We start from the raw sequence: 19,325 nt of genomic DNA, 5'->3' as shown, positions 1-19,325 counted from the left end.
GGCACGCCAAGCAATTAATTGCAAATGTGTATTCCCGTAGCAAGACCCGTTTTCCGGAGAAGTCTGTTCGGGAAGCACAGAGTGCTGCGAGCGTGGATACCGGAGTGTCTCCCCGTACCGTTGCCAAAATCAAGGCGGAGCGTCTGTGTCGGCCTTTGGCGTCTCCGAAGAAAAGACCTCGAGACGTGAAGATTTCAAGCTCGCGAAAAGTCGATTGATAGCTTCACAGTCCATGCCATCTATCTGAATTTACATAGTATGTACGCGAAGAGGGAAGTCGCAAAACTGGACAGTGTGCTAAAAGCTTTAAATGAGGACGACGACCTGCCGAACTTCAAGAAAACGACTTTGTGGAGGTAGATGAAGGACGTCGGATTCACACTTGAAAAAAAAAAAACGGAACCTTGCGCTGATCGAGCGAACTGACATCATTGCCTGACGTCGCAGATACCTGCGGGCGATCAAGAAATTCTGAAGACAGGGAAGGTACGAGTCATTCCTAGCTTATTTTCTTGCGCAGCACGTTTCGACTGGCTTCATATAGAGCGTCATGTTAGCGTTGCAACTTCGTACTCGTAATAGTGAGTATTGCTTCAGAATAACACATTTAAAAGAAATCGTCTTGAGCACGTTGCTCTGGCCATCCCTTTCGTCGAGGTGACGTTTCACGGCCAGTTTTGCGCTGCGTTTGTGTTGGGTGCGTGTCTGCTTGGGTCAGATTTTGTCGATAAATCCCAATTGGTGCGGCAAGCAAAAACAATAAAACTGTCAAAATATCGTAGCATGGGTGCAATGGGTAGTGCCATCTCGTGGTCAACGTACGAACGAATGAACACCCACTGTAAGCTGCCCGTTTCTCCGGAGTTGCGAGTTACAGGCGCTACTGCTGCGAACGTTGGCAATTTTTGTTCGCAGTCGTCGCAAGTGAAGAGATTTCAAATATTGCTGATTATTCAAGTACCCCATGCAAACATACAGTGATAATAAACTGGCTACCATATGCCACCTGGGCGCGAAATATAAGCCCGAAAAATGGAGCAATAAAGCCAAGATAATTCTTTTTCTCGATTGTCTTTGAGCGGCTGTTTGTAGGACAGTGGTCAGCAGTGTGTTTATTTCAGTGCGTTGCTTGCTTACATGCTGCAGTATGTTTGTTTACTTAAAAGCATTAACTCGTGCGCTCCGTTGCTTCGCATTTACAGGTGCATCATCCACCTAGATGCAACATGGGTCAACGCAGGGCACAGAAAAGTATACATCTGGCAGTAAGACTGGCAGGACTAGACTGTGAAGTCATCTCAGGATCCCTTCCTGAAAGGTTTAAGAACAGGACTGGCTGCGCTTTCAGGCAAAAGAGGCCCGTTTGATCCTTGTACATGCTGGGAGCAGTGCAACAGGATTCGTGCTAGACGCTGCCGACTTCTTCAGAGCAAAAAAGAGAAACCACGCTGACTGCCACTCTTAGATGGATGGCAACTACTTTGAGAAGTGGTTCAGCGACAAGCTTTTGTCAAACATTCCGGCCAATAGCATTGTCGTCATGGACAACGCTCCATACCATAGCGTGGCTCTAGAAAAACACATACCAAGTCCACGCGCAAATGTGATATTCAGCTTTGGCTCACAATGAAAAGTGTTCTGTGGTCACAGGACATGGTGAGGGCAGAACTGCTGGAGCTTTGTCAAAAGGTTGTAGCACCCTCTCTTGGGCGGCGCCGACAACCGGCTAGCGCGCGCCACACTGCGAAGAGAATAAAGTCGGCACCTGGTCGTGGCTCGTGCAGCCACGGCTGGCAGTTCTGTTATGACCCCCCTAACCTCCTGCAACCACCTCGGCTACGGAAACTGTGCGATCCAAATTTTTGTAGGTCATCCCATGCTTGCCACATGCAACTGGTCATTTAAATAGTCACCGCCTGGTTATGGCCAATCCCCCTTGTGGGTATGTGCAATTGTGTGAGGTCAACAACAACAACAACAACAACAACTTCTGTTCTGGTGTCGGCTCGTAGCAGTGGTCTCGTTTCCTTCGCTCCTGAGGCGTTAAGCCTACATTGGTGACCAAGGACGAGCAATGACCGATCCCGCAAAATCCACGCAGCAGGATTCCCGTCTTGTCGCTGCAGGTTCGCCTTCCACCTTTCTGGCCCCCAGAACCCGCAAGTTTGGTTCCACCAGGTTGAGGCGCAATTTTTCCTAGCCCGCATCACTTCGGAGACGACGCGCTACTACCATGTTGCCTCAAGCCTGTCTCCTCACTTTGCCGGTGAGCTCTCCGACGTTCTCTCCGCCCCCATGGGTGCTACACCAAATCAGCACCTGAAAACCAAGGTGCTGGACAGATTTATGCCGTCGGACCGCACCCGCTTCAAGCAGCTCTTTACCGGGGAAGGCCTTGGCGACCAGCGCCCCTCCCAGCTTCTGCGCCGCATGCAACAGCTTCTCGCGGAGCGCGACATCCCCAACCACTCAGCGTTGCTTCGACAGCTTTTCCTCCAACGCCTTCCCCAGCCCATCCGCCTCGTCCTTGCGGCGGCCGGTGACGTCACCCTCGACAGCCTGGCTGAGCTCGCAGATAACGTTCATGAGGCCACCTCCCCGTCCGTCACTGCTGTTTTGCCGCCAAGAGACCCAGCGATTTCGCGCCTTGAGGCCCGTCTCGAGGAGCTTGCCGCCTCAGTCGCCGCACTCCAGAGCCGACCTCTGGAGACCCGTCCGTCTCGTCTTGATCATCGCGCTCTTTCACGCTCACGTCAAGCTCGGAGTCCCAGCCCTACATCTCTCTGCTGGTACCACAGGCGTTTTCGCCACCGGGCCACGAAGTGTACACCGCCCTGTTCGTGGCCGGGAAACGCCCGCCGGGATCACTAACGGCGGCGTGTGGTTCCCCCAGTCATTCGAGCCGCCTGTTCATGGTCACTGTCAAGTTCTCCGGCACCCGGTTTCTTATCGACACTGGCGCGGAAATCAGCGTGGTTCCACCGACTAAGGCAGATCGTTCCAAGCCATCAGGACTGTCGCTCCGTGCTTCCAACGCCTCGTCTATACCCACGTATGGGCTACGATCTCTCACCCTCGACTTCGGCCTACGCCGCACTTTTCGATAGTCTTCGTCATCGCAGACGTGGTTCGCCCGATCATCGGCTCAGACTTCCTCTCCTACTTCGACTTAGACGTCAGCGTGCGGCATCGTCGCCTTACCGACGGTCTGACTCATCTCTCCATCTCGGGAGTCTCGTCCGACCTTGCTCGCGTGGGCATTCGCACGCTGATACCTTCCTTTCAGTTCGAAAAAGTGTTGGCGGATTTCCCGGAGCTCACTAAGCCATGCAACCTCACTCAGGCGCCTAAACATACTGACACACCACATCGTTACCCGGGGTCCACCCGCAGTTGCTTGACCGCGCCGCTTGTTTGGAGACCGTCTAGCTATCGCCAAACGTGAGTTTGACCACATGCTGGAGCTCGGCATTATACGCCCGTCGTCCAGCGCGTGGGCGTCTCCGCTGCATCTAGTGCCCAAGCTTGATCCCGGTGACTGGCGTCCCTGCGGCGACTATCGGCCGTTGAATGCCAACACTGTCCACGACAGCTATCCGCTGCCCCACATCCAGGACTTCACATCGCGCCTCGCCGGCTGCGCCATTTTTAGCAAAGTTGACCTGGTTAAGGCGTATCACCAAATTCCCATTGAACCCGCCGACATACCTAAGACTGCCATCACGACGCCCTTTGGTTTGTTTGAGTACGTCCGGATGCCTTTTGGACTACGCAATTCGGCTCAAACCTTCCAGCGGCTCATGGCTGAGGTCACGCGGGGCCTACCGAGTGTATTCGCGTACCTTGACGATGGCCTCATCGCCAGCCCTACACCTCATGATCATGAGCAAGACCTACGTGCTTTGTTCAAGCGTCTACAACACTACGGCCTGGTTGTGAATGCCTCCAAGTGTGTTTTCGGTGCTTCTGAGATCGAGTTTTTGGGTCATCACATATCCTCAGTGAGTATCCACCTTCTCGCTTCCCACGTCCAGACCATCGAGAATTTTCCCCTGCCCACAACCCTGCGCCTCCTGCGACAATTCCTGGGGCTGGTGAATTCCCCCGCCGCTTTATCCCGCACTGTGCAGAGCTACTTCGCCCGCTCACCGATCTCCTCCGGTCAACCGCTGGCCCGTCCTCCGCAATCTCTTGGTCATCAGAAGCCCAGGCCGCCTTTACTGCCGCGAAGCAAGAAGTCGCTAACGCCGTGCTTCTAGTCCATCCGCGCAACGACGCCCCTACGAGATTGATGGTGGATGCCTCCAGCGTGGCCATCGGAGCCGTCCTACAGCAGTGCATTAACTCCGAGTGGAGACCATTGTCTTTTTACTCTCGGAAGCTACTTCCTGCTGAGACCCGCTACAGCGTCTTCGGTCGAGAGCTCCTAGCCATCTACTCCGCTATCCAGCACTTTCGGCATTTTGTAGAAGGATGCAAGTTTCACGTTCTAACCGATCATAAACCGCTGGCATATGTGTTCCGCACCAATTCATCGAAGTACGTGTCACGTGAACTCCGTCAGCTGGCTTATATCTCGGAGTTTACTACCGACATCCGGCATGTGAAAGGTGCAGCCAGCACCGCCGCTGACGCCCTCTCTCGTATACTCGCGGTAGACGCTCCAACTTCCACCGTCGACTGGGCCGCATTCTCTTCTGCCCAGCAGAATGACGATGAGCTCGCCGCTTTTCGAGCGAACCCTCGTTCTCTCCGATTACGGCTTGTGCCCCATCCTTGCTCGCCTGAGCCCTTGTGGTGCGATGTTTCAACGGACTTTCCTCGCCCTTTTGTTCCGGCTTCACTACGTCGCCCTATCTTCCATTCTCTCCATGACATATGCCATCCAGGCATTCGGGCTACTCAGCGCCTTCTCACCCAGCGCTATGTTTGGCCCGGAATCAACGCTGATGTGCGTGCTTGGACGCGCCGGTACCTACCCTGTCAGTCGACCAAGATCTGTCGACATACCAAGACACCTTCCCAAGCCTTTCTACCCCCTGGCCGTCGTTTCGACCATGTTCATCTCGACATCGTGGGCCCTCTACCCATCTCTCGAGCCCACCGCTATATCTTGACCATAGTCGACCGCTTCACTCGCTGGCCGGAGGCAGTCCCCATTCCTGACATCACCGCAGAGACTATTTCATGCGCCTTCATTTCTGCGTGGGTATCTCGATTTGGTTGTCCTGGCACTGTGACAACCGACCGTGGATGCCAGTTTGAGTCCTCCCTGTTTGCTTCCCTTAATAATATTCTCGGCGCCAGGCATTGCCGTACTACTGCATATCACCCGTGTTCTAACGGCATGGTGGAACGCCTTCACCGCCAATTGAAGGCCGCCCTCGCTGCCCGCCTCAATTGCGCCTCCTGATCGACTCCTTGCCCCTTGTGCTGCTTGGTCTAATGGCCGTCATCCAAGAAGACTTACAGTGCTCAGCTGCAGAGCTCGTGTATGGAAGTGCTTTGTGTCTTCCAGGCGACTTCTTTACATCCCAGCAGCTTCCAGCCCAGCCCTAAGAATTCCTCCAACGCCTGCTGGACTGCGTTAAAGACCTCCGGCCGATCCCGGTCCCGGTCCGAGTCCTTCTCACCCCTGACCAGACAGCCCGCGTCTGAGAAACGAGAAAAGACTTGAGAGTAAGCATCTGACAAACAGGTGAGCTGGGGTCCGCGATCTCCTTCAATTGTCCTTGAGAATAATCAGCTTTAAGCACAACTCCAACAGCAAAAGAATCAAATCCAATATCATAGTCAACAAATCGATAGTCTTAGCAAGCAACTTCAATTGCTACTACAAAGAATCCCGCCAACAGAGAAAATGGAAATCCCTCAAGATATCCCATCTCTCCCCCCGGTTGCTAGCCCGCCGAACTCACCCACCCAAAGCACACCTGCCAAGCTCAAAGCAAAAGAAAACACTACCACTGAGGATATCAACGTTAGGAACTCTCATTTCGTGATCACTATTCTTGAACAGAAAATGGATATAGAAATTCGAAGCCATGACAAAAGACATGAGCACATGGACGAGCAATCTCAACAACAGAATGACCACGCTCGAGCAGAGATCTAGCGCCCACGACGCCATCGCTGCTTAGGTGCAGAGCAAAATAGACCAAGTGTTTTCCCCCCACATAAATCAAACTCGACCCTTTCGCTTTCAGAACAGTGCATGATGGCAGCAAACCACAACGAACTTAGAGTGTGGCAGTAGAACTCCATAGGATATCGCTCCAAGCGAAGCAATCTACAACTCCACATTCAATCTCCTTCCGACGCAGAAGTCCCCACAGTCATCGCACTACAGGAAACTTAAGCTCCTGTCAGACTAGCCAACTACACTCTCCACACACCATTGAACAAACCCACTCAAGGGTAGCAACCCTAGTTCACAGAGCATACACCGCTACAGATCACCCCATAGAGGTTGAAGACATAGATTGTCACCTAATAGAGCTCCTGCCCAAAACTAGAAATAGCACTTGCTTATATGTCCTCAACACATACAGCAGCCCGAAAGGCAAAGCAGCCCCCCTCCTTGCAGCCATACGCAAAGCGCTCTATATCAGCGCTAAACACCCGCTTATAATCCTTGGTGACTTTAATGCCAGACGCATCAGCCGGGGGTACAAAGTCAACGGCAGGAAAGGAGCACATCTCTGGACACTAATGCAGAACGAGGAACTCACCCTCGTAAATAATCCGCAACAACACACGCGCATCGGTAACAGCGTGCAACACAACACCACTCCCGCTCTCACACTCAAAAAGAATATCACAAAATGTCAGTGGTCGCACACGTAGACCTCTCCACGCAGCGACCACTACATTGTTGAAACCTCACTCTTGCTAATCTCAATCGCCCCCTGCATGAAAAAGAAGCTGCAGATCACAGACTGGGACAAGATTCGGAACCTCCGGAACGACGCCCCCTCCCAAATCAAACACCTTGCCAGGTGTGTGATAGAGCTCACAAATGACATCGCTACAGCGACATCTGAGATCCCGAGCAATCGCGAACCGGAAGCTGTCGACAGTAGACTCCTTCACATGTGGGAGGCTGACTCCAGCCTGCAGAAAGGATGGCTTCATAACAAACACAAGAGATCACTCAATTTAAGAATATCAGCCTTGATCAAGGAAATAGAGGCACACGCGGCACAACTAACCCGTCAGCAATGGGGTCAGCTCTGTAACCGCATTGAGGGCAACCTGGGCTCAAGAAACACATGGAAATTTCTGTGCTGCCTCTTAGAACCCCACAACACGAAAAGTACGCAACTACGCAACAGCGTAATGTAACGAGCCTCATTCACAGAATAGGTATGAATGATGATGTCCTGATCCAGAATCTCAAAGACAGGTACCTCGCAACAACTCCCAAATTACCCCTCCCTTCCTACTTGGGCGTAGAAAACCCCGAGCTCGACGCGGACATAATGTGGCAGGTAAGAGCAGCAACGTTCAAACTTCGCACCACGTCTGCGCCAGGAGCAGACAGGATCACAAACAAAATAATAAGAAATTTGGACGAGAATTCCATCCAAGCCCTAACAGAACTTTTCAACAAGCACTGGAAGGAAGGTACACTTCCCTTCGAATGGACCCACGCGAGGGTCACTTTTATCCCCAAGCCCAGAAAACCGCTGGACCTGTTAAACCTCAGGCCAATCACCCTCACCTCATGCTTGGAAAAGCTATTTGAGCACGTAACCTAAACAGACTGCAAAATTACATAAAAACAAAAGAATTCTTTCCCCACACAATGCTATGATTCCGAAGCCATCTATCAACACAAGACGGAATGCCTCAAATCTCAGAACAAATCCTACATCCCGGACATTGCAAACGCACACGAGCACTGCTAGCCTTACACCTCACTAAGGCGTTTTACAATGTCCAACACGCAGCCATACTGAACGCCTTATCCAATCTAGCAGTCGGGACTCGAACACATACCTACATAGCAGCTTTCCTACGAGACCGCACAGCGGAAATCTAACTAAGGCCTATAGAGTCCCCCTCCTTTCCTCTGGGCAGCAGGGGGACTCCCCAGGGGTCAGTCTTCTCCCCTACTTTTCAATACCACTCTCATTCCCAAGGCTTGCAAGCTACAGCGCATCCAAAACCTCTCTCACTCTTTCTATGCCGGCAATATTGCCTTATGGACCACCATGGGCAAAGTTGGGACCATGGAAGAAACCCTTCTAGCAGGTGCGGACGCGATAGTGGAGTGCGCAGCTTCTATAGGCCTCGCATGCTCCTCTGCAAAGTCTGAACTCTTGCTACTCCACCCGACTGCGAACCGCATCAGGAAGGAAAACCCATCCATACATGTCGAGGTCAATGGTCTACCAGTGCCAGAGGTTGAAAAGACACGCATCCTAGGCATGTTCTTACAAAAAAATGGACGCAACACGGAGACCGTCTCCAAACTAACAATTACGACATATCAAACCACCGATTGATTAGAAGAATAGCCAACAAGCACCGAGGCATGCGTGAACGTGACCTGAGGCGGCTGGTGCAAGTATTCGTGATTAGTTGGATGGTTTACTCCCTTCCCTACCTATACCTCACAAAGGCGGAAGAGGAGAAGGTAGATTCACTAATAAGACAGGCATACAAGTCAGCCTTAAATCTCCCACAACGAGCTCCCACCACCCATCTCCTATGCATGGGAGTACACAATACACTACAAGAAATAACTGAAGCTCATCGTATGGCTCAGATTGGCATACTGTCCTCCACAAATACATGTAGACACATTCTCGCCTCTCTAAAGATCCAGCCAACAGGTCCACCCCTAACAACACCCACGCCATCCAAACACTCATCAGGGACAGACTCATAGTTCACCCTCTGCCCAAAACCCGTACACCCAGTTCACAACCACGCCAGACGCGAAGCTCGTGCCAATTCTTTACACAAAGCTCATGCAAACGACAAAGACGTGGTCTACGTGGACGCGGCAGAGTACACCCACAATTCGGCCTACGCCATCACTGTAGCATCGCATGACCTCAAACACATAGCCTCGTGCTCGATTAAGGCAACAACCTCACTTGAAGCCGAAGAAGCAGCCATAGCGTTCGCCATTTTCTCCTCCGCTGCCACATTCATTCTGAGTGACTCTAAATAATAATAATAATAATTGGGTTTTGGGGAAAGGAAATGGCGCAGTATCTGTCTCATATATCGTTGGACACCTGAACCGCGCCGTAAGGGAAGGAATAAAGGAGGGAGTGAAAGAACAGCAATCACGAATTTTGCACGGGGACAGATTCATTCTACCACCCGAAAAATTCTAAATTCTTGCTCCACAGAACCCCGGCCAGTTCAAATTGTTTTGGTGCCAACCCACGCAGGCAACCCCGGAAACGAAGTGACCCACACTCTTGCTCGAGCGTACGTCAACCGAGCCGGGCACACCGTAGACCGGGGTAGCGCTAGGGACCGGCTCGTCACCTAGCATGAAATAACCCTCCATTACAGGGAGCAAAGACTCGTCTATCCCCCTCCATACATCTCCCTCTCGAAAGAACAACAAACTACCTGGAGAGAGCTCCAGGCTTGCACATTCCCTTCACCGGCTTTGTTAGCTCTTATCCACCCAGGCCAATACAGACCCGAATGCTCTCTTTGTGGGGCCCCGACAGCCAATATTGACCACATTTTATATCTCTGCCGATAATTCCAACCACCATCTCGCTGGAACCTCACGGACAAAGAAGGTTGGCAGATCGCGGTCTCCAGCTCCGAATCGGCCTCACAAAGGCGGCTGGTAGAGTGGGCTGGAGAAGTCGCCGCACGTCATAGACTGTTGGCCACCACCCGGGATCAAGAACCAGACGAACCCAAGGCAGTGACTAATCCAAAGGCTCATCAATAAAGTTTTTGGGAAAGGAAGGAAAGAAAACGTTTATTGAGCTCTAGAGAGTAGGTGAGCAATTTGGCGGAGTAAGGTGTGTCGTCCGTCTTCTTAGCAATGGTCGTCTGCCCCTAGTCCAGGGCTCCGCTGGATGCCGCTGCCAGCTGTGCTCGCCGGATCAGCCTAAGTTGGACGTCCTGATGGTCGCTGGAGAGCATTCCTTCCTATTGCTCCGAACTCGGGTTTGGTATTTTTGGTGCCACCTCTATTTTCTGGCAGGCCCACGTTATGTGATAGAGCGTGGGTGTTTCATGGCACCATGAGCATTTATTTGGCTGTGTATTGTGTGGGTTGTATTTTGTTGAGTGTATTTAGATTCGGGTATGAGCCCGTCTGTAGCAGCCTCCAGGCGACGGCGTCTTCCCTGGAGAGAGATTTATGTGGTGGGGGGTACCGTTTCCTGCAGCCCTTGTAGTGGTTTAAGATTGCCGAGTAATCTCTAGGAAGAGGTTCGGCTTTCTCGAGGTCGCTTGTGGGGGAGCTCGGTAAAAAGTGTACCCTCGAGCTACCCTGTCGACCGCTTGGTTGTCTTCCACTCCCGCGTGTCCCGGCGTCCATACTATCGTATGTTTTATTAATTCTTCTCCTGTGCTTTGTTTGGGTCGGTCACCAGAGCAGAGTATGCGGAGTGCTCTGTGACCTATTCTGCCTAACATGAAGTTTCGGAAAAAAAAATGCAGCAGTATCTGTCGCGTATATCGGCGGACACCTGAACCGCGCTGTAAGGAAAGGCATAAAGGAGGGAGTAAAAGAAGAAAGAGGTGCCGTACTGGAGGGCTCCGGAATAATTTCGACCACCTGGGGATCTTTAACGTGCACTGAGATCGCACAGCGCACGGGAGCCTTAGCATTTTGCCTTCATAAAAACGCAGCCGTCGCGGTCGGGTTGGAAGCCGGGAACTCCGGATCAGTACCTGAGCGCGCTATCCACAGAGCCCCAGCGGCGCGTCGCGCCTTATACCTAATGTCATATGCCGTGGCCCATTGACGACCTTGAGCTGCCGTTACCTACGCCGCCGCTCGCTCCACTTGGGGTATATATATATATATATATATATATATATATATATATATATATATATATATATATATATATATATATATTAAGGAAGCCAACAGTCACGGAAACCAAAGGGCATAGGGGAATGTTTTTAATCTTTTTTTTATTTGTAGTGCCAATCAATCGGTTTAAAGAAAATTACTTATGAAGCAGCAGAAAAAACAACCATGCCGCCGGTGGGATCCGAACCCACGACCTCCGAACATCGCGTCTGGTGCTCTTACCAACTGAGCTACGGCCGCGGCGGCTGTCCAATCTGCTCCTTTCGTGGGTATTTATGTTTACTGCGTGTAAGCGAACCGTGAGAGTATATATATATATATATATATATATATATATATATATATATATATATATATGCGCTTCGCCTCAGTGTATTGTCGTTGTGGGGAGCGCGAAAGAGAAGCAACAACGAAAGAACGAAGCGAGGAAGAGACAACGCATTCAAGAGATGCCAGAAGAGCGCGCCGCACGACTCGAGAAGCGTCGTAACGAAGATGCGGCTAGAAGTCGTGCCACGTCCCGGAGTGACTCTTCAACTGCGGAAGAGACCGGTTTGGGTTTTCGAGACCATCGGAATGAGACGCTGCGTAGACGGCGTGCCGACGAACCGAAGCTTTCGCAGTTCAACTAGGGTTAACCAGAGCTAAACCACAGTGATATTTTTATTTTTGCATCTTCGTTTTTTTCTTGAAATCTACTACACAAGGAGGCACGTTCGGAGCTGCGAGCGCGTATTTGCGCATGTCGTCAAGAGGTGGTTGCTTCCTAAAAAACAATGCAGAGACACGAACGCGGAGATAATAAGAGACACACGCAACGCTTCTATAAAACAGTGCAACGGCCTTGTAGCCAAGATTGCTTCGTAATTGTCCAGGACACGATTTCGTAAAGGTCACATTAGTCACGTTTTTGTGATTCTGTGTGCTAGGATTGCGATGGCGTGACGACGGCACTGTGTAACCTGTGTGAAAACATCGATGTCCACGGCGGCTGAACTGTCGTTGCCCAACGTCAACCCAAGCCTAGACTTGGGTTCTACGTGACAAGAAGGTAATAAAGGTTTACTTAGTGCAGCACATATGCTTGCTAATCTATGCACTGCAGATTTTAATGGTACACCACAGGTGCGGCACGGACTAGCTACAAGCGACGCGTGTGGTGATTGTGGTGCAGTTGTGACACTGGAGCACTTGCTCCTCCGCTGTACCGAATTCGCCCAACCGAGTCGCGACATGCTTGCGGCCTACAGAGCGTAGGGTCTCATCACGGACAGTGTATCGGCGCTCCTGTGGCCGCAGGATAGTGCGCGTATTTCCTGTATATGCTCCAGAAACACTAAGTGCGCGCACCCGTGAGCGAACCCTGGTGAGCCTCTTTGTGTACTTCGTACAGACGGGCTTGACGTCCTGTCCCGCGCCAAGTGACAAATCCCGCAGCGGCAAAACGCTCTGCGTGTGATCTCTTCGGACGCTTTACAGCTGGGTGCGCTCACTCCACTGTTTTGGACAGTGAGCCGCGAGCGTGTGTTTCTGCCATATCTTTCTTTTTCTCTTTGGTGGTAGGGCACGGCAAGAGCGCGGCATATCAAAATTTACTTTGAGCGGCGGGCGCATGACGGCCAAGGGAGAGTGTGCCATAGTCGATGCCGCGACACGCAGACAATGGTCTCGCGACGTTCGGCTTGACGCAGGGCAACCCATCTGTGGCGGCGTGGAAGATCTCGCGTGGGCAGCGACCATCCCCTTCAGCCCCCCCCCCCCCCCCACAAACATTTGCACGCTCCTGAACCAGGTGCTCATATCATGCGCGGCACAGCATCCCGCGTTTATTTCCATATTATCTTTTGTACACAGTGTATATTGCCCCCAACCTCTCTCCTTTCTTACTATCTCTGCCCCCTTTCTTTCCCTCTCTCTGTCCTCTTCCTCTCCTTTTATTCGCACAAGTCGCAGCTCAAGTGCGTCAGGTTCCGATGGGAGATGCCGCGGCTAACAAAATCTTCTCTTTCCATTGTTATTTTAATATTAACTAGCCACTAACAACAATGTAATCATACACGTCGCTTGACCGCGAAGCGGAGCACGGAATGGCCATCCTGTCTGCATTGTTGGTTGGAAGATGAAAGAATGTACGCCACGAGTGCGCGATACAACCACTTCTTCATACTCTCGACTTCATTGCTGATCGCTTTTGTAATCAACACCAGACTATTTTGCCATACAGTAACAATTCACAGATGCGCCTTAGGATACAGCTCTCCGCTTACTTAACTTCTGAGCCACGACCATGAGTCGGAAGCCGACGAAAGCCGCATTTGTACTGCCTGACCTTGACTTATCTCGGGTTGGGCGCCTTCAGAGTTGTATCCTCGACTTCGGTTGAATCATTGGTTATTGCAAAATCGCTTGAACGTCTAGCTGTCTCTCTGCAAACCATAGAAAGTCGTCATTCTGTCAGACTCCAAGTCTGTACAAGAGAGCCTGCAAAGAGGGACTTCCGTTGATAAATTTTGCCCCTGGTCTATACCCTATAGTTCAAATGCTTACACTTTGCTTCCAGGGCATACCAGCTCACATTGGAGCCTCTGGTAATTCACTGCGGCAGATCTTCTTACCCAAGAAGCCCGGTTTTTTCCAGCTTCAGTGACTGCCCCAAAGAACGTGAACTTTGCAAGGCATCACTTTTTTACACTTCGGCCGTCTGTGCCAATCCCTTTCGTTGCACGAGGCTTGGCACGCGACACGGCTATATTTTGCTCGAACTCCGTCTATACGGCGGTATGGATCTTTGTGCGTGAACTCTGACGCGGGTGATGTGAACCATCTTCTGTTAGCGCGCCTGCGTTTCCTTCCCGAGTATGAGACATTACTGGGCAACCGATAAGGAGATTGTAGAGCGATGCGTGCGCCTCCCTCCGCCGCAGATGGGGGCGCGTGCATCGAGGCACCCTAGGAGATTGGACGTTCCATCTGACGTCTCTCGCATCGGATGCCCTGAGGGTTCCGGAAGCGAGTGGAGGTCAATATCACAATCACTCTTGAAGTTTTTAGAGGGCACTAGCCTTATAGAAGAGTAGTACAGACACAATTATTTAAATCAGTTACTAGTCGGAGCAATTGCCGAAATCTTACTGCAACGATAATCCCGCCTGTGCATCCACAACACCACCTCGCCACCACGACAGTTATTTTTTGCTTTGCATTGTGCTATATTGCGGTGCGCTGTGATGGAGCGGCGAAGGCGTAGATGGAGCATCCTGCTCACGTGCAAGAGGGCCACGGTTCAAATCCCGGTGCCGCGTAGTCCTCCACCGTATAAACAAAAAATTTACAGCACGCTTAACATTGGTTAATGCGAGATTCAGCGACAGCTGTTAAAGTATTTATCCTTTAAGATATTTTTTACGGTAGAGAATATGAGTGCGACCTCACATTGTTCTCGCATGCAATTCGTACAGAAAGACCGCACCATTACAGTCTGCATGCGATCAGATGCTCTCGACGTTAGTAAGACAACATGCGCCAAATTTTGATTGAGAACCTGGGGAAACGGAAGCTGAAAGCCAACTTGTGCCCCACTCCCTAACACAGGACCAGAAGGCCACGCGGGCGTAAGTGAGTGCTGATTTGCTCTCAGAGGCAGAGAAGGATGCTGCATTCGTCGACAGCATCATTGCTGAAGACGAAACATGGTGTTTTTAATACGATCCTAAAACAAAGCGGCAGAGCACCGAATGGCGACCCACAAGCTCTCCGGCGTCGAGAAAGGTGCGGTGACAGAAGACCACAAGAATGACGACGCTGATAGTTTGTTTCGATGCCAAAGGTGTCATACACCACGAGCTCGTCCCATAAGGGCAGACGGTGAATCGGGAGTTTTATATCCACGTGCTTCAATACATGCGTGATGCACTGCGAAGCCTTCGCCCTGTCTTATAGGCATCTGGACAATGGAGCTTTCGCCACGATAACGCAAGGCCGCACATTGCTCCCAGAGTGACAAAATTTCTCTCTAGACACGGCATATTCTCTAGGCAACAGCGCTTTCAATTCTATTCACAGCGCTTTCAATTCCTTTCACAAACATCAGAAGCATAATACTAAAGCGGAAAGATCTAAACTCTGTCATCGACTCATATGATGCCGATGTTGTATTGCTGAGTGGGCGTGGGGACAGCGTCGTCATGCGGCTGCTTCACGGAATGCGTTTCTTCATGCAGATAACGACAATGTTTCAGCTCAGCGCGGGACCTATGGCACCAGCTGATGCCATTCCGGCTACGCCTGTGACTGTCGACGTTCAAGTTGGCAGCGTGGAAATTGGAGAACTCTGGCAACCCTGCTACACTATGGCTCCATCGTACAAGTCCTGTGCATCGTCCACGACATCACCTTTCCATCTGGATAAAAACGGGCTGCAGCGGCCTGCGCCTTTCAGTGGGCGTGGGGACAGCGTCGTCATGCGGCTGCTTCACGGAATGCGTTTCTTCATGCAGGTTGGTAATAAGGAATCCATGTTTGCTAAGAAATCGAGCAATATGTGCCTGCTCCTGTTCCCACGCCCGGGAGTGCTGCTGATTTTGCTCGCCCAGTGCTTCGATGTTTCTCGTCAACTACTTCTGGTGTCGGGGGATGTTGAGCTTAACCCTGGCCCTGGGGCGGGCTCTGGCGCTGCCACGCGGTCCAAAGACAGCGCTGTTGATATTTCTCTGCAGAAACAGTTTACGACATGTTGACTCTGTTAGAAGGCGTTAATTCAAGGACCGCTAAAATGGAGTTAGAGCAATCACACTTAATAGCCTCTATAAGTGGAATGAAACTAAATCAGGAATCTATGATTAGAAACATTGCCGATATTGACGCGAGGCTGTTGGCAGTCGCATCTTAATCATCCGCCATATATGCGGCGCATGGGGAGTTGCGGATTTTGCGTGAGCGAATAGATCAGCTTGTCAATGAGAAAAACAAGTTACGTCTTGGACAGGCTGAGCTGGAAGACCGGCAGCGCAGGGACAATCTTCTGTTCTTCGGCGTACCCGACAGTTTGTCCGAAACGTGGGATGAAACGGAAGAAAAATTATTGAACCTTGTTTCAGGCTGCTTTGATCCTGCTCTTACGAATGACATGTTTGAACGAACACAGGATTGGTGCGTTCTCGGATGAAAAGTGTCGTCCGATCGTTGTGAAGTTCCGGTCTTTCAAAACAAAACAACAAATCCTAGTGCAGTCTGCCAAACTTATAAATAAAAAGGTCACTGTAAGTGAAGATTATTCTTTGCAGACACGTGTCACTAGATAGAAGCTTGTGCAGTTCGCGAAGGATGCTGACTTTAAGTATAAGTTGAGGTATAACAAACTGTATTGTAACAACAAATGCTACGGCTTTGACCCTATTCGCGATAGCATTTTCGAGCTAGCTGGCCCATCGGGATCTTTAGTGGCCCCTTATCGCACTGCTCCTGCTTCTGGCTCGCCACACGCTTCGCCATAGAGATATGGGAGGGGCAGTGGACGGGCGACTGGAGATAAGACAGCGCTTTCAATTCTTTTCACAAACATCAGAAGCATAATACCAAAGCGGGAAGATCTAAACTCTGTCATCGACTCATGTGATGCCGATGTTGTATTGCTGACCGAAACGTGGCTCTCTGCAAAGACAGAGAGCAAGGAACTGTTCGATTGCAAGAAGCGCTACAATGTTTATCGTTCTGATAGAGGTCACAGAAGTGGAGGAGGTGTTTTAATAGCCATCGCCGATAATATTGTGTCTTCGCCCATAAGTCTTTCTAACACCTTGAAGTTGGTTTGGGTTGAACTCCGTGTTAATTTCAGGAAACTGATACTGGGCATATGCTACCGTTCCCCGTCTTCGTATGCAACTTTCGTTGAAGATTCGCATGATGCTCTTAACATGATCTCAGTACGTTATCCGGGTGCGGCAATCCTTCTTGCTGGTGACTTCAATTATCCCAGCATCGTGTGGACTAATACATCGCCGTATCCTCGCCCCTTTTCTACCGAATGCAATAACTTTTTGCGAACCTGTCTGGATTTCAACCTTTCGCAGCTAGTTACTAAACCAAGTCGAGTCACGCCATCATCTTCTAATATATTAGACCTTGTGTTAATCAACGCGCCGGATCTTATCCCTTCAATCTCCTACTTACCTGGTCTTAGTGATCACTCCTTCCTTCATTTCGATGTAAAAATTAAAATTCCTAATCGCCGGAGCATCTTCAAGCCCATTAGAGATTACAAACGGGCGGACTATGATGCCATTAATCGTGAATTGGCTCTTTTCTTAAACAGTTATTTACCATAATTTTCACAGCGTTCTGTCCACACTAACTGGGAATTGTTTAGGGACACTGTTGAACGTCTCACTAATACATTTTTGCCACTAAGACTTTTGCGGTGTAATAGACAATCACCATGGTTTAATGACATTTTAAAAAGGGTATCCAATAAGAAAAAGTGTTTTTTTCGCTCGGCCAAATCATCGAATTCGCAACAACGATGGGACAGTTACCTTTCTGCGGCCGCTGAGTACAAATTAGCTCTGAAAAATGCTAAGGACTCCTTCTTTAACAGTACTTTGCCTGCTCTGCTGATTAATAACCCTAGACAGTTTTGGAACACTGTGAACCAGAAAGATAGTTCGTCAATACTACTTACATCTTCTGACGGCCTTGCATATTCACCTAATGAATGCGCTAGTGTTCTTAATAGTGTTTTTGTTGCTGCTTTTTCTGGCAATGTTTGCCTTACCAATCAGGAATGTCCGGTCTTGGACGCTTTTCCCATGGATCCAATTCTTTTTGACACAACTGGCATCCTAAGAATAATTGAAAACCTTAAAATTTCTTCCTCCTGTGGCGTCGATAACATTAATTCGAAATTTCTGGTTAATACAAAGATGTACAGTTCAATGATCCTTACCAAACTGTTTGACCAGCCTATGGAAACAGGCTGTATTCCAAATGACTAGAAGGTTGGGAGGGTGATTCCGCTGCACAAGTCTGGCGATAAACATTGCCCTGATAACTTTCGCCCTGTGTCGCTCACCAGCATTCTATGTAAAATCATGGAACATGTCATCTACTCTCATCTTGCTACCTTTTTAGAATCCAATTGCTTTTTCAGTAATGCCCAACACGGCTTCCGTAAATCATTTTCATGCGAAACGCAACTCATATGCTTCACAAATGACTTGCATTGCATTCTAGATCGCGGATCCTATGCTGATTCTATATTTATGGATTTTTCTAAAGCATTTGACAAGGTTTCACATGAGCTTCTTTTTCTTAAACTAAACAGCCTTAACATCGATTCCACATTACTTGCATGGTTGTATTGTTTTCTTTCAAACCGAAGTCAGTTCGTAACAGCAAATAACGTCAATTCAGATTCCTCGCCTGTTGGCCCTGGTGTGCCTCAGGGGTCCGTTCTTTGGACCCTCCTCTTTCTCATTTATATAAACGACTTACCAACTACTATATCGTCTTCCGTTTGTCTTTTTGCCGATGACTGTGTTATTTACCGCGTAATTAATGACGATAATGATAGTACTGTTCTTCAGTCAGATAATAACAAGGTACTGGATTGGTGTAACCTGTGGAATATGAAGCTAAAAATTACTAAATGCAAGCATTTGCCCATTTCTCGTCTTTCTACTACACGCTCCACCTACTGCATTAATGGCATCACTCTTGAAACTGTGTCGTCTTATAAATATCTGGGTGTTCATGTCTCTTCTAACCTGTCTTGGAAACCTCATGTTGACTACATTATAAATAACGCTAACCGCATCCTTGGATACCTTCGCAGAAATTTTTCATGTGCACCAAGTTCATTAAAACTACTACTTTACAAAACTTTGGTCCGCTCTAAATTGGAATATGCTTCATCGGTGTGGAACCCTGGGGTCGAATCTCTCATTTCTGACTTAGAATCAGTTCAAAACCGGGGTTGTCGTTTCATACTTTCCAACTATCATCGTACTAGTAGTGTAACTGCCATGAAAGCTAACCTTTCCCTCCCGCTTCTTTCCCATCGCAGGTCAATAGCTTCATTATGTACTTTTCACAAAATTTATCATAATCCTTATCTTAAAGAGGTTAAAAAGACCATCGTATATTTCAGCACGCATTGATCACCGCCACAAAGTTTGGATCCCTCCTTGTCGCACGAGATGTTTTCACGATTCATTCATACCCAGAACTTGTGTCAGCTGGAATCACCTTCCCCACAATATTGCTGAAATTACTGATACTGTTGCCTTTCGTAACG

This window comes from Amblyomma americanum, chromosome 1 (assembly GCF_052857255.1).
Source record: "Amblyomma americanum isolate KBUSLIRL-KWMA chromosome 1, ASM5285725v1, whole genome shotgun sequence".
In the NCBI taxonomy this organism is placed as follows: Eukaryota; Metazoa; Arthropoda; class Arachnida; order Ixodida; family Ixodidae; genus Amblyomma; species Amblyomma americanum.
This window is presented reverse-complemented; position numbering follows the sequence as displayed.